This window comes from Lissotriton helveticus, chromosome 6 (genome assembly GCF_964261635.1).
Source record: "Lissotriton helveticus chromosome 6, aLisHel1.1, whole genome shotgun sequence".
Lineage (NCBI taxonomy): Eukaryota > Metazoa > Chordata > Amphibia > Caudata > Salamandridae > Lissotriton > Lissotriton helveticus.
This window is the reverse complement of record NC_136067.1, coordinates 726,003,956-726,017,857: the sequence shown is the minus strand read 5'-3', so window position 1 is coordinate 726,017,857 and position 13,902 is coordinate 726,003,956.

The window sequence follows — 13,902 nt, the reverse complement described above, 5'->3', positions numbered from 1 at the left end:
TAGGAGGTTGCAGCTGTTAGGGGGTAAAGAGTTTGGGTTGAGTTTTTTCAGGTCTCTTCTCCAGATTTTGTGCTTGGAGGATTGAGCCGGGTTGAATTTGACTTTTTCATTGATGAAGAATGTGACAATATGATGATCTGACCAGTCACAGGGTTGGATAGATTCGAGTTGGATAGAGTCTTCTTTGGATATAATAAGGTCGAGGATAGAGCCTTTCTCGTGGGTCGGACTGTTGCATATTTGGGTGAGATCAAGGGCATTGAGGAAATTTTTTAGACTATTTACCACCGCGTCATTGTGATCATTCCAGTGGAGGTTAAAGTCACCGAGGTATATTTGGGTGAGCTGCTTTCCGGAATTGGTTGAGATCATATCCATGATTTGTTGGGCGAAGGTGGGGTTGTCCCCGGGTGGGTGGTAAATGCCGTGAAGAGAGCATATCGGTTTGCCATCACTGATAATATCGAGGCAAATGTATTCACAGGAGGTTGGGGAGGGTAAGGAGGGAAAAGTGACTTTCAGAACAGAGAGGTTGTTCCTGTAAATGCATGCGATTCCACCACCTATTTTGCCGGACCTGTCAAGTCTAATGATGTGGTAGTTTGGGGGAACCAGAATGTCCATTATAGGTGTAGAAGATTCGGTTAGCCAGGTTTCAGTCATGATGATTAGGTCAAGGTCCAGAGTTAAGATGAGATCAGCGATGGCGGAGGAATGTCTAGAGGCCGATCTGCAGTTGAGGAGAGTGCATTTGAGACGAGGTTTGTCGAGGGAGGTAGCGGGTTCTAGAGAGAGGGGGACTTTTCTAAGGTTATTAGGTATGGATATTCTGTTGTTTAGTGTGGGGGGTCTAAGGGGATTTGAGTGTATCGTGGGAATGGCGAGGTGTGTGGTGGTTGTGTGGTGCAGGGGAGCTGGGTTGTAGGAGCGCAGGAGGGTGAGAGTGCTAGGTTGACCCAGCATATGCACAACAAATTAAAAGAGTAGGGCTCAAAGAAGATCCCTGACCAACTCAATGAGCAAGTTTTTGAACCTCTGGGCAATAAGGGGACAGGAAGAGGAACCACACTTTAACAGACAGAGAGCTGATGCTCCTCAAGTGGAGGGCCAAGCTATCCCGGTACTGCTTTATGCTGACGATACTGTCTTACTCTCGAGAACTCCGATAGGTCTGCAAAAATTAATGAATCACTTTTATGATTTTATTAAGGGGAGAAAGTTAAAAATGAATAATTCTAAAACTTTTATTATGGCTTGCGGGAAAAAGATGAATCAACTTAAATCATTCCAGTTTAAGGATCATAGAATTGAGGTTGTGGACAAATTCTGTTTTCTAGGTTTAACTTTGAGCAATAATGGGTCGTGGGCCCCAGAGATACTTAATATTAAGGCCAAGATGGGCAAGGGGTCTTCAGGAGTTTTTTGTTTTGCTTCCAAATTAGGTAGTTGTCGCATTCCTGATATGTTAAATGTCTACCGGCACAGATGTGCCCCGGTTGCTCTTTACGGTTCAGGAGTTTGGGGACATTGGAATCAAGGGGACCTGCAAGTAGCTGAAAATACATTCCTTAAGAGACTCCTTTGCCTCCCCCCCTCGGCATCTACCGAACTGATTCATAAAGAGGTGGGGCTGGAATATCTGACTGACCTAACAGGAATGAGACCACTTATGGTTTGGAGGTCAATCTGGGCCAAGGATGAAACAGTATTTACCAGGCGAATAATACAAGACTGTTTTCGCTTGGACAAAGTCCGCCAGATCCCCTGGTTGAAATATGTCTTAACATCTTATAAGGAAATGTTTGATTTGGATGTTTTTAGTGACCCCGCATGTACTATCAATATACCTAAACAGGAGGTCAAAAGTGTTTTTCTGGGAAACAAATCTAAAATGCGCCAAGATAAATGTAGTCATTTAACAACTCATGTATTTTATCAATTTAATAATGAGGAAGGTTATGGCATGCCTAAGTATTTAAAAGTAATTACCAAACAGTCACATCAGTATGTTCTTACAAGGCTGAGATTAGGCATAGTCCATAACCTGGTGGCATTCCCTCGGATGAAATACCATACGTCATCCCCATGCCCGTGCGATGGAACCTCCAAACAGAGCACAATGCACTTTATGCTAATCTGCCCCCTGTATTTGCACCTCCGTATTTGTTATCTCAAACCTCTTTTTAAGAAACATTCTGTGTTTACAGTTGCAAACGCCCTGAGATTTTTATTTGCACTTGATACCTTGGATATCTGTTTTTTTACTGCAACCTTTATTCTAAAATCAGTGTCCATTAGAAAAAGTCTGGAATTTTAATTTTGCCTTTTATATAATCAACTGCTGCTATGTCTATGGTATTCCTCTTAACTGAACTGTTCAATATCTTGCGCTATATCGTAATTCTCTTTTAACAATTTTAATTTGATTGTCTTTTTATATTCTGTGTGCTTTTATGATTGTTTATTGAATAATCGAATAAAGCTTATGAATTGAATTGAACAGACAGATAGAAATAATCCAGTTCAACACTTGCCCATGGACCACATTTTCTTTGAATCATGCTATCAGGCACTGAAGGGAAATTGTTTCAAAAACATCTCATTAGTTTAGTAGTACCAACGCTGAATATGGGCCTCAGTCTACTGGAATTCATAAGTCATCCAGGTTTGATACCAAGGCTATTTTGATGCTATGGAATGGCCATAAATCTTGACTAGTGAGTATTCCAAACATAGGGCCTGATTTGGATGTTGGTCTGGAAGCCTCCAACCACTGATCGGAGGCTTTCCGACCAACATCTAAGGCTTAAACTCCAACCGTTGTAATACAAAGATTGCGGGCAGACTTTAAACCGGTTGGTTAATTTGACTCAGTACCGATAGACTCAAGTAGCCAGTTGGAAGACCTCATAATCCCTAACGGTTGGCATCTCCACCGTTGGGGTTATGATGGCACTTTCCGATACCAGTTCATTGTCTGCCTTTCCGACATGGAACTGCTGCTGGAAAGTGTCTTAGCAGGGCCCACTTTCCCCCTGGCCATTCAGTTGTGGCACTGAGCAGCACCTATGGAGCCCGCTTCACATCCCTGCAGCTGGTGGCAGGCACCTCATGGTGCAGGGATATGTAAAAACTTAAACAGCCTGATTCATGAAGCTAAATTGCACTCGCAAAGCGCAAGATTCTCAGAATCTTGCCTTTTGCGAGTGCAATTTTGGCATTTGGGATTCACAATCCCAAATGCAAAAATCGCTAATGAAGAATTAGCTAATATGCGAGAATTAGCATTTAAGGAATCTCTATTAGAGATTCCTTAAATGCTATTCATGACACTTTCAAAAATTGCGATTTTGCAAATTTGGGCCGCTATTTACCGAGAGGTCAGACCTCTCGGTAAATAGCAAAAACTTAGAAAAATGCTTTTAAAAGCATTTTTCTAAGTTGCATGTTGCACACACACATGTCCTTTGGACATGTGTGTGCGCAACACCTGTTCAAATGTGCATTTTAGGGGTGCTACAGGGTGTCCTTTGGACACCCCTGGCACCCTTAAAATCGCTATCTTATTTGCGAGTAGTAAATTGCTACTCGCAAATAAGGGATACTCCCCATTCATTCCTATGGGCCTTTTGGCCCATAGGAATGAATGGGGAGTTATTCCTTTTTTTGCGAGTAGCAATTTTCTACTCGCAAATAGAGAACATGTAGGAATCGCTATTTATTTAGCAATTCCTACATGAATACCGTTTTGCGTGTCCTCAATAGCGAGTCGCTATGATTCGCTATTAAGGCCACGCAAAACGGCCCGTACATGAATCAGGCTGTAAATTTTCAATGGGAGCTTGTGCTGTGGGAAAATAGCATGCTCATTGATTTTTTATATAAAATATATGTTAATTTAAACAATAATACTATTTGGATCCATAAATCAGTAATTACCACAAACATATCAACATGCTACATGCTGTTAATAAACGTTACAGAATATTAGAAAACATCCGTTTAGTAAAACATACTTTAAAGACATAAGTTTGAACTCATCGAAACACAAACAAAAAACATAGTATTCAATACAAAATGTAGATTAAAAATAAAGCTAGAAAAATGTATTTGTCACACTTTTAAATATCAAATCATAAACACTGAATTCTACAGAAAAATATTTAAATAAGCAAACAAAATATGACGATGCATTCAGGATATATGAAATATAAACTGCACTAGATGAGTGAAATATTTCATTTCGAAACATTTAACACATGCAAAATAAAATGTGATACACTAGTACAAATGTAAGGTCAATGTTTTCTTTAATATTGAAATTCATGTTAGTTAAACTAAAACACTGAAGATAGACATTTCCATGTAGCCAACTACAACTTTGGTTAAATGAAAATTAACCAAAATGTAACTATGCTTTACTAATAAGACCTAACTGAAGATTCTGCTGAATAACATAACTGACAGTAGTTCTCCAAGGGCCCTTTGCCACAATGGCGAGTGCTTCCTCAGTAACTTTGGGGTCCCTGTCACTATTGGCAATTTTGGAATCCAGGCAAATAAATTGAATGATACTGGTTGATGAGGTATGGTCATATTGAAGTCTAGGAGGCATGGGTGTGTGTACATTTAACCAGTTAATGATGGACAATCAATTCTGGATAGTCTGCTCTAAATAGCCCTGTCAAACACTTCAAACATACTCCATGTAAATTGTTTTACGTCCGACGGTCTCAAGGACCCCGTTGGGTGGTCGGTCTGACCGCATTCCCTACAATGGAGGCTGTGCCTTCTCAGGCACCGCTGTGGGGATTCCTATCCACCTTTCTGCCAGCAACTTCACGTTGGTTCTTCCAACATGAAAAGGTTAGAAAAATGCTTTTTTGGGGCCCCAGCAGTGACCCTCTCCCCTGTGGCCCTCCACTAAAGACTCTCGGGTGCACCTAACATCCCTGCATCACGTGGCAGGTACCACATGTTGCTTACCACAGGGTGCAGGGAAGTTTGAAGACATGCCTCATTGCATTGAGACTTGTCCTACAGCCCTTTTCCGGGCCATAGCACAAGCCTCAATACAAAATGGCATGTTTCCGACCGTGTCCATGGTAGTCGGATCCTAATTTGGCGGGCGGGACCACCGACTACCTGTTGCTCCTCCCATTCCTGCAACGATTAGGGATCGGACGTTCGTCCAACCGCCATCGTAATTAGCCCCTTTGTGACTGTAATGGGATATGCCCAGTTCAACCTTTTCTGTTTTTCTCAGCCAAGTTTTGGATGTCATGCTCCAGCATATGAATAACTGCATCCAATTTCCAACTGCCAGTGCTGCATTATACAAACTCAAGGCTGATTTCTATGCTTTGTGAGAAATTCCACATGTAGTTAATACTATTGATGGAACCCACATAGCATTGGGTCCACCTCATGGCAGATAACAAGTTTATAGTAAGCATTTTCACAATATTGATGTTCAAGTTGTTTGCCTATCTCATCTCTACATTTCAAGTAGGTGTGCCAGATTTCCGGGATCTAACCATGACCCGTGATTCTTGACCAGTGCCACACAGTGTACACAGTAGCAACATGGCACAGTGGATGGAAGACCTGGCAGCACTGATTACCTGACTTGTTGGTGAGTTTAAATGTATATTGGCCTGTACAAACTATTCTCAATGGTGAATTTTGAATAGCTTTTATACCAACAACAAATAAAAACCAATGTGTCAAAATATACTGCTGAACTCTTTCACAGGTGAATCTGCCTATCACAATCACACATGGCTTCTATCTCCTCTTTGAAACCCAAAAATGCCAGAGGAAGTCCACTTCAGTCAGGCACTAGGGGAACGGTGGAGTGAACTTCTGGCCTCCTGTTAGCATGGTTCTATTCTCTGTATAAGTCGGGAGAAGCCCTCCGCTATCCACCGGAGGAGGTTTGCAAAAGTATGGTACTGTGTTGTATGCTGCACAACATTGCCCTGCGGTGACAAATTCCATTCATACCTAATGATCACCATCATGGAGAACCACAAAATGACAGTGATGAAGAAAGAAATGCACTCCACCCTGAACTAATTTATATTATTTTGGAATAATTAAAAAGTATGAAAGAGACAAAGGATTTCTTGGTTGAGACAAACAATTTCTAGGTTCGAAATTGTTTAAAAATGTTTAATTTGATATGTGTGATTGTAAGTTCCGAGCAAGATGGCCGGTAGGATGGAGCCTCACCATGAAACTCCCGGGTACGGGATCAGCAATCCTTGAATATCCCTTCTATAACCCACCATCTGCTCCTCTACATCAGACGCTTACACACATTACCTTCAGTGTAACTGGAACCTCACAATTTTGTCCGTGGTGATTTGCTCCTTATTGATGTTATTGATGTTTCTGCATTCTGATCACCAGCCTTCGTCCATCTGGGGTCGTGGGTCGCCTAGTTCTCCATTGGGCACCTTGGATTATTGCTACCATCGTTGCCGGACAGGTGCTGCTTTTTTTTACTGCTTCTGCTGACGGATTGCTTGCCGTGGATCATCTGGTGTCACTGGTTGCTGAGCTCTCTGCGGATGAGGCCAAAGTGAGTGGCGCTGCACTACTATCCCGACCTATGATCCATGGCCTGAGGTTGAGCTGGCATTGTTCCACTTTCCTGCTGTTGCATGCTTCTCGGGTGCCACTGTGATCGCCTGGCCTGAGTGCACCGCTTGTCTTGTTTTGCCCCGCCCGCTCTTTTTGCTGCTCCCGCTCCACCGGCCTAGCATCACTGGTGCTTTCTGCATGGCCGCTCCCGTTCCAATGTCTCCGGCCTAGTGCCTGCTTCGCGGCTTCGCTGCGGGCACAGATTGGTTATTTGCAGTGCATTTGTAACCAGTCCACTGTAGTTGACTGCGGACTAGTTTTGCCCCTTTTCATTTATTTATTTATTTTTATTTAAGAGGTTTTATATAGCGCTAGCCAGACCCGAAGGTATCAGAGCGCTTTACAGCGAGTAGAAAAACACATAAAAGAGGAACAAGAAAGCGTAAGTGATCAAAAGATCCAGTGTGCTGTGCGTCCCTCGGAGCACATTGAGGTAGAGTGGTTCCGATGTAGTTTAGATCCGAGGGTAAAGTCCTGAGCTCCGTTTCCCTCCGGGAGTGGAGGAGAGTAGGGGGTTAAGGGGCGTGGATGAGGATGGGAATGTTCATGATGTTCATGATGCCTTGTTAGGATGGAATATCTTCACTATGCCTCCAGGTTTCTGAGTTTGCCCCCCTTCATTGGATCTGCCCCTAGCTCTCTTTTTTTGAAGACATGGTGGGCGCCATTTCAGGATCCCTCCCAGCCGGAAAGCCTGTCATTAAGATGATGGTCCTATCAAACTAGAAATCATAAAAGGACTAGTCTCTATCAGTCCCTGCAGAATAGAACCTGAAAAAGGACTTTTAATTTAACTCTGCCAGAGTCCACAGTTTGTATCATCCTCACTTTTTCTTCCCCATTCCCACTCCTTCTCTTTCCCTATCCCCCCAGTCACTTCCCTCCTCATCTCCTTGCTTAGTCAGGCACCTAGTTAGTCTGATGCTTCCTCATCCTATCCTCCTAGCTCCCCTCCCCTATTCTCCCGTTACCTTTCCGGCCCCATCTGGACCTTCTACTTGCGCTCCTCCTTGAGTTAACTCCTCTAATAGGACACTTCACTCACAAGTATTTAGCGACGACCCTTATTTCCTCCTTACTCTAGCCTCCTCATGTTCACTATGGACACTAATATTTCTAGAGCCATACTTTCCCTCTTGGAGCCTCCAGCCCTCAATGCCTATACAATCATATATCCTCCCAACTTGTCTAAGAACGCATCCAAAAACTTTAAACATAGACTCTTTAAATTCCATCCAGAAACCCTTGTCTCTGATCCTTTCTTCTGCAGAAAAAGAGGCGTCTCATTCTGTGATCTTATTTGGTATACTAAAAGACGTGAACAGTGGAGGAACGCTCTATACTCTTTACTCACTTTCACCACATCTAAAAAATCTCCTCATGGCTTAAGAGTCATGGTCACCCACTCACCTATTTATAAGTTTGAAGCTATCTCACTTTACAAAAATGAAACTATACTTATCCTTCCTCTTCTCACAACCTTGAATTGGTTGAATTTTTTTTCCCCACCACTCGGTAAACAATGCTAAATCTATGCCCTCCCTAAATCATCCTTTACCCTAGGCTAATCCCATGGCCCATCACCCCACCTCGATTCCTAACCAAGGTGGCTTTGCTGACCCTTCCCTCTGCAGCCCTCCTACCTCCAATGATATCTTAGAACGTAATACTAACCCATCATCGCCATCTACTGGGCCCAAGCAGCTCCCCTTCTTGCGCCAAACCAGTCCTTACACCCACTGCTCCCACAGAGCAGCCAGCCCTGAGGTACACACCTCCAATAGTCTCACAATCACCCTTCCTTACCCCTGTCCTATCACAACACTATTGCTGATTCTACCAACATGCCCAAAACCCCATCACAGACTCATCGTCCTCACAACCTGTTACAGAACCTCTTACCATGGGCAACAGTAAGGCCCCACACACTCCTAAATCCTTATGTAGCCACTTACTGTGCGCTCTCCTCTTTTGCCCATCAAAACTCACTTAACTCATAACCCTTCCTCACACAAGCCAGATCTCACTTTTAACTCCTAACTCCTCACTTGGATCCAAGCTGGATGAGATCTCATTGGCCATTCAACATCTCAAGTCTGATGGTAAAAGCATTCTACTTCTCATCTCTGATATGACAAAAAAAGGGGGCATCTAGCAATTCTTTTGATATGAACAACCACAACCACCCCTTTCCCACATACCACTGCTCTAGGCCTCCTTCTCACCATCCTCCCCCAATGGTCTCTCTAAATCTGAATCCCTCTCACCCCAAATGGAAAACCTTACCCTTCCCCAATGACCATACTCATCCCATTAGAATAATGAATCCCCCGACTGACAAGGATATCCTCTCGCTACCACGCTCTATGACCCAACTTTTGCTGACAATACACTCCATCACTGTCATATCAAGACAATTCCAGCCGACCTGCTCAGAGTACCCAGGTCTAACCCTAGAGCCTTAAATAACAACGTCACACTTGTTACCACCTCTCACAAGTCTCCTGCCAACGCCAACTCAAAGCTCATCCTTCTCAAATGTAGATCGACTGTAAAACATGCAGCAGATATTGCTGCCCTCATTCTCGACCATGAACCTGATCTCTTAATGTTGACTGAAACCTGGTTAAATGTCTATTCTGCTTCAATTCTTGACCTTCTTGTCCTGCTTAGCTATGACATTATTAGGTTAGACAGATCCTGTGGGCAAGGAGGAGGTATTGCCTGCATCTACCGTAGCAATCTCGTGGTTAGACAACTTCATCGTGCTGCTCTCCCTGCGTGTGAATACCCATGCATCAACATTGCCTACAATACCAGACAAGTCTGCAAATTCCACCTCTTCTATCATCCCCCCATAAACAATCTTTCCGTCATCAAACACATTATGAAAATTATCTCAACCAACGCAGATCATCACGGCACTCAAATCTTCCTTGGACATTTTAACCTTCACTGGAATGACTGGAATGACCTTTCTGTAGATGGTCTCAAATATTTCCTTAGTGATTTCGATCTAACCCAGGAATGTGACAGCCCCAAGCACGTCAAAGGAGCTACCCTAGACCTAATCTGTTCAGTTGGATTCTAATGTCCCTTGTAACAGGTCAGACCATCACTGCATCACCTTCCTTATCTCTGAATCTGTAGGTACGAGTAAAACTCAACCAACAAAAAACTAATATTGGCAGAGAACACTATGAAACATTAACCTTGATGCCTTGACAACCCTCAGTAATAACATATTACCCCCACCAGGGCTATGACTAACATCCACGATCTCACTGAACATGGCAATGGGTCCATGACAAACATTCCGGACACGATCACCCCCTTAGAGTTAAAAAGAATACCCTCAAAAAGTCTCCAAACCCTGGTACAACAGCAGTCTTCGCACTGAGAAAAGAAACCTAAGACTAGCAGAAAGATTGTGAAGATCCTGGCCATCCCTTGACCATCTCACACATCTGAGATCACTAAAGAACATCTATAATAAATGCATAAGTATCTACAAAGCAATTTTTTTCAAAAATCAACTGAACCTAGGTAAAAAGCTTCCCAAAAAACTGTTTGAAATTGTTAAACCTCAATTGAATAGCATACTCAACCTCCCCCATGATCGGATCAATTCTATTGCCGAACTGTGAAGATTTCTCCACTTTCTTTATCAGAAAGACAACTAAGATGGAACTTGATTTGCAGACTGCTTTGGAGCTTATGCCAATCTTACCTCCTATCATTTTGCACCCCCTCCAATCTTTAACACCATTGATAAATCCAGGTTCTACCCCTAAGAACAACGCATCCTGGAGCACTTTCAATACCTTGGATGATAATACCATTCTCAAAACGCTCTCAGCATTGAAAACTTCCAACCACTTCAATGACCCTCTACCATCAAATTTCTTCAAGGAGATCAAACTATCCATACTCCCGCTTTGGACTAAGATAGTCAATGCCTCACAGACTCAAGGCTCTATCCCAGACTGTCTTAAAGCAGGTCAGGTTACCCCAATTCTTAAAAAACCATTGGCAGATCAGGCCGACCTAAACAACTTCCGCCCAATCTCCAACATTCCAACCGTGGCCAAGCTCATTGAGAAATATGTCCTCGCTCAGCTTTGCAATCACATTGAATGCTTCAAACTTCTGGACCTATTCCAGTCTGGCTTCTGTCATGGTCATAGCACCGAATCTGCTATCAATCACATTGTCGATAATGCACTCCAAATGCTGGATCAGAACGATTCCTACCTTCTGATCCTCCTCAACCTGTCGTCAGCCTTCAATACAGTCAAACATGATTGCTTACTCAACCTACTGGAGCATAGGACGGGCCTTTCAAGACCTGCCCTAAATTGGTTTACATCTTTTATCCACAATAGAACTCAAAGATTCAAGGTCAATCAATCCCTCTCTAACCCTTCCTCAGTCAACCTTGAGGTTCCTCAAGGGTCCACACCCCCCTAAACTCTCTTCAACTTGTTAATGGAATCTTTAACTGAAATCTTGAAACTATACAATGACCATTATCATATGTATGCCAAAGATACCCAACTGTACCTGAAAGTCTCCTGCCCCGACGATATCAGTTCCCTCAACACCACCCTACTGAAACCTCAAAACTGGTTCACTTTAAATCATCTCAAACTGTAGCAGGGATTCTGCTCGTACACAGAACTGTGCATAGAGACTTGGAATCTCAGTGAATTAGGGTGTGCCAAAACTCACCTTAGTAGCCAAAATCCCCTACCAGACTAGCAATCAGTGTCTTATTGGTTCTCCCATAACCCCAAGACAACCCAGAACATAGAACTTAAAATACCTCAGGCAATGTGGAACACATGAACGCTCTTTAGTTATACTCTCATACCAGTCCAAAACGGGGAGTAAATGGAGACACGTGCAAGTTTGAAATATTTATTTCTAATGCCGTGTTCTCAGGCTCAGTATCTTAGATAATACAAGGAGACATATTATAAGCAACAATATTATCAGCATAGTTACTATTCCATAAAATACAAAGGGAGAAAGCATGTTATAATGCTAAATGGAAAACAGGTTAGAATACACCTATATCTCACCCTCCCTTGCTAGTAGGTTATTTTATATCTACAGAAGATCCCTTGGGATTACAAGGGTGGCCCCATACCTCTGGTCCTAGCAGAAATGGATCACATCAGTTTCTACACCAGCTCTCTGCATGCAAATGTTCTCCAAGCGTGTGTGATCATGCCTACGCAGTGCATTATTAAACGCGCCAAAATCAGAGGTGACCACAGCTGCATATATGTTATGTCTAGAACGTGCGCTGATCAGTCCGAACAACAACCACAGTGTTGAAATAACCTTGAAGGCCTCGGCACTCTCTGTTCAGACAAAGTTTACCAAGCAAGGCTGCTTGTATAGAAAAACATATTATTCTCGTGTGAAGCAAAACACTCTGCTAGACTCTAAACATTTATAATAATGTGTGCCGTGTGCAAAGGGAGCAGAAAGGGAAAATGGCATTTAAAATTCTAATAAGTTCATGTCAACTTAACACAGTGTAAAGGCAAGGCTCATCCCCATGACAAAACATAATGCTCTGAAAACAGAATGCCTGTTAATGGCCCCATCAAATCATTCATCTGTCATCAGTGAATGGATGAATCAGCTAACAGCTCTTAACTTCATACCACACATCATTGACTCCACAAGAGCCTGAACATGCAAAAACATATTACTGCTATCAACAAGGAAGCTAACTTCCAAATGAGCATCCTCAGGAAAATAAAACCTTTTCTCCCTCCAAGGAATCCACGGTGCAATCTTGTGATCTCTAAGTTGGACTATGGAAGGGCAACTCTCTCTGGACTCCCGAGATCGAAGATGGCTCCACTCAGGGCCTTTCTTAATTTGACTGCTAGAATCATCACTGGTTCAAAAAGATACCACCATATTACACCGGAGCTGAAATCCCTAGATTGGTTCCCTTACAAACCAAGGACTCAACTAAAAATAGCTTGCATGACTCACAAAGCCTTACATTTCAACATCCCACTATACCTTGCACAAAAACGTACATTATCTGGTGGTTCCAGATCCTCCAGAAGCGCCAGCACCCTCCTGCTGAAACCTCAGAAATTCCAGAAAACAAAAACATATGAACGAGCTTTCTCAGGTATTTCCCCGAGAATCTGGAACTCCCTTCCACCAGAAATTAGGATGATATCCTCAACTGTTAATTGCAAAAAGGAAGTTAAAGCTCTATGTCAACGCCTTGGTATCCCAACTAAGCCAGGTTGAGCATAGTGATGCCCCGAAATTAGATCAAAGGTGGGTATCCGCATTATTGTTTGTGGACAACACCTTGTTGCTACCTAAGTCTCCAGTGGGCATACAGTTAATTCTTGACAGTTTTGCCCTATTCTGCGCAAACAGGGGCCTAGAAATAAATACAACTAAGACTAAGTTTATGGTGTTTAATCCAGTAAAATCACCTCGCCCCAACCCTACGCAAAAGGCATCCTGCTAGAAAAGGTGTCACTTTTTGATTATCTTGGGGTTTCTCTCTCTGAGTCTTTTTCCTGGGGACCTCAAATGGAAAAAGCGGCTTTAAGGCTGGTGCAGTTGTCTGGTGGCATCATGAAAGTTGCCAAGTCCTCAAGTTTTATGGTCCCTGGCCCTGCCGAAGAGATATATAAAGTACAGACAAGAAATGCTGCACTATATGGGGCAGAGCTTCGGGGCCATTGTCCTATGAAGGGGCTGACTCTAGTTGAGAATAAAGTTATGAGACAACTTCTGAACTTTCTGTCAAGCACTCCCCTTGTTCCTCTTCATCTTGATCTGGGCATTAGACCCATTTCTGAAGAAGCGGACCTGCACCCATTGACCTTTTGGTGTAGAATTTGGCTGACCCCTGAGCTAGCTCGCAGGGCCGGTCGCTCCACGAACACTGCACGGCTCCCCATGTGTGACCAGCACTTCTGCCCTGCCCCGCTGCTGCCGCGAGTTCGCCGCTGCACCACCTGCTGTAGGCCCATGTTTTTCGGAGTATTATGTTATCTGTACCCAGTATTGTTTTCACTTTGTGCCCTGATTGTTTCCTGATTGCCAGTGTATTTTCGAAATTTCTCCGTGACTGTTTCCAGCTTCTGTGCCCCCCCGCTTCCCACCGCTGCTCCTCTGCGGCCCGCCACTTTCTCTTCTGTACCACGTCCCCTCCTAACGCCCATTGGCAGCCCCGCTCCCTCCTCCCAGCTGCTCCTC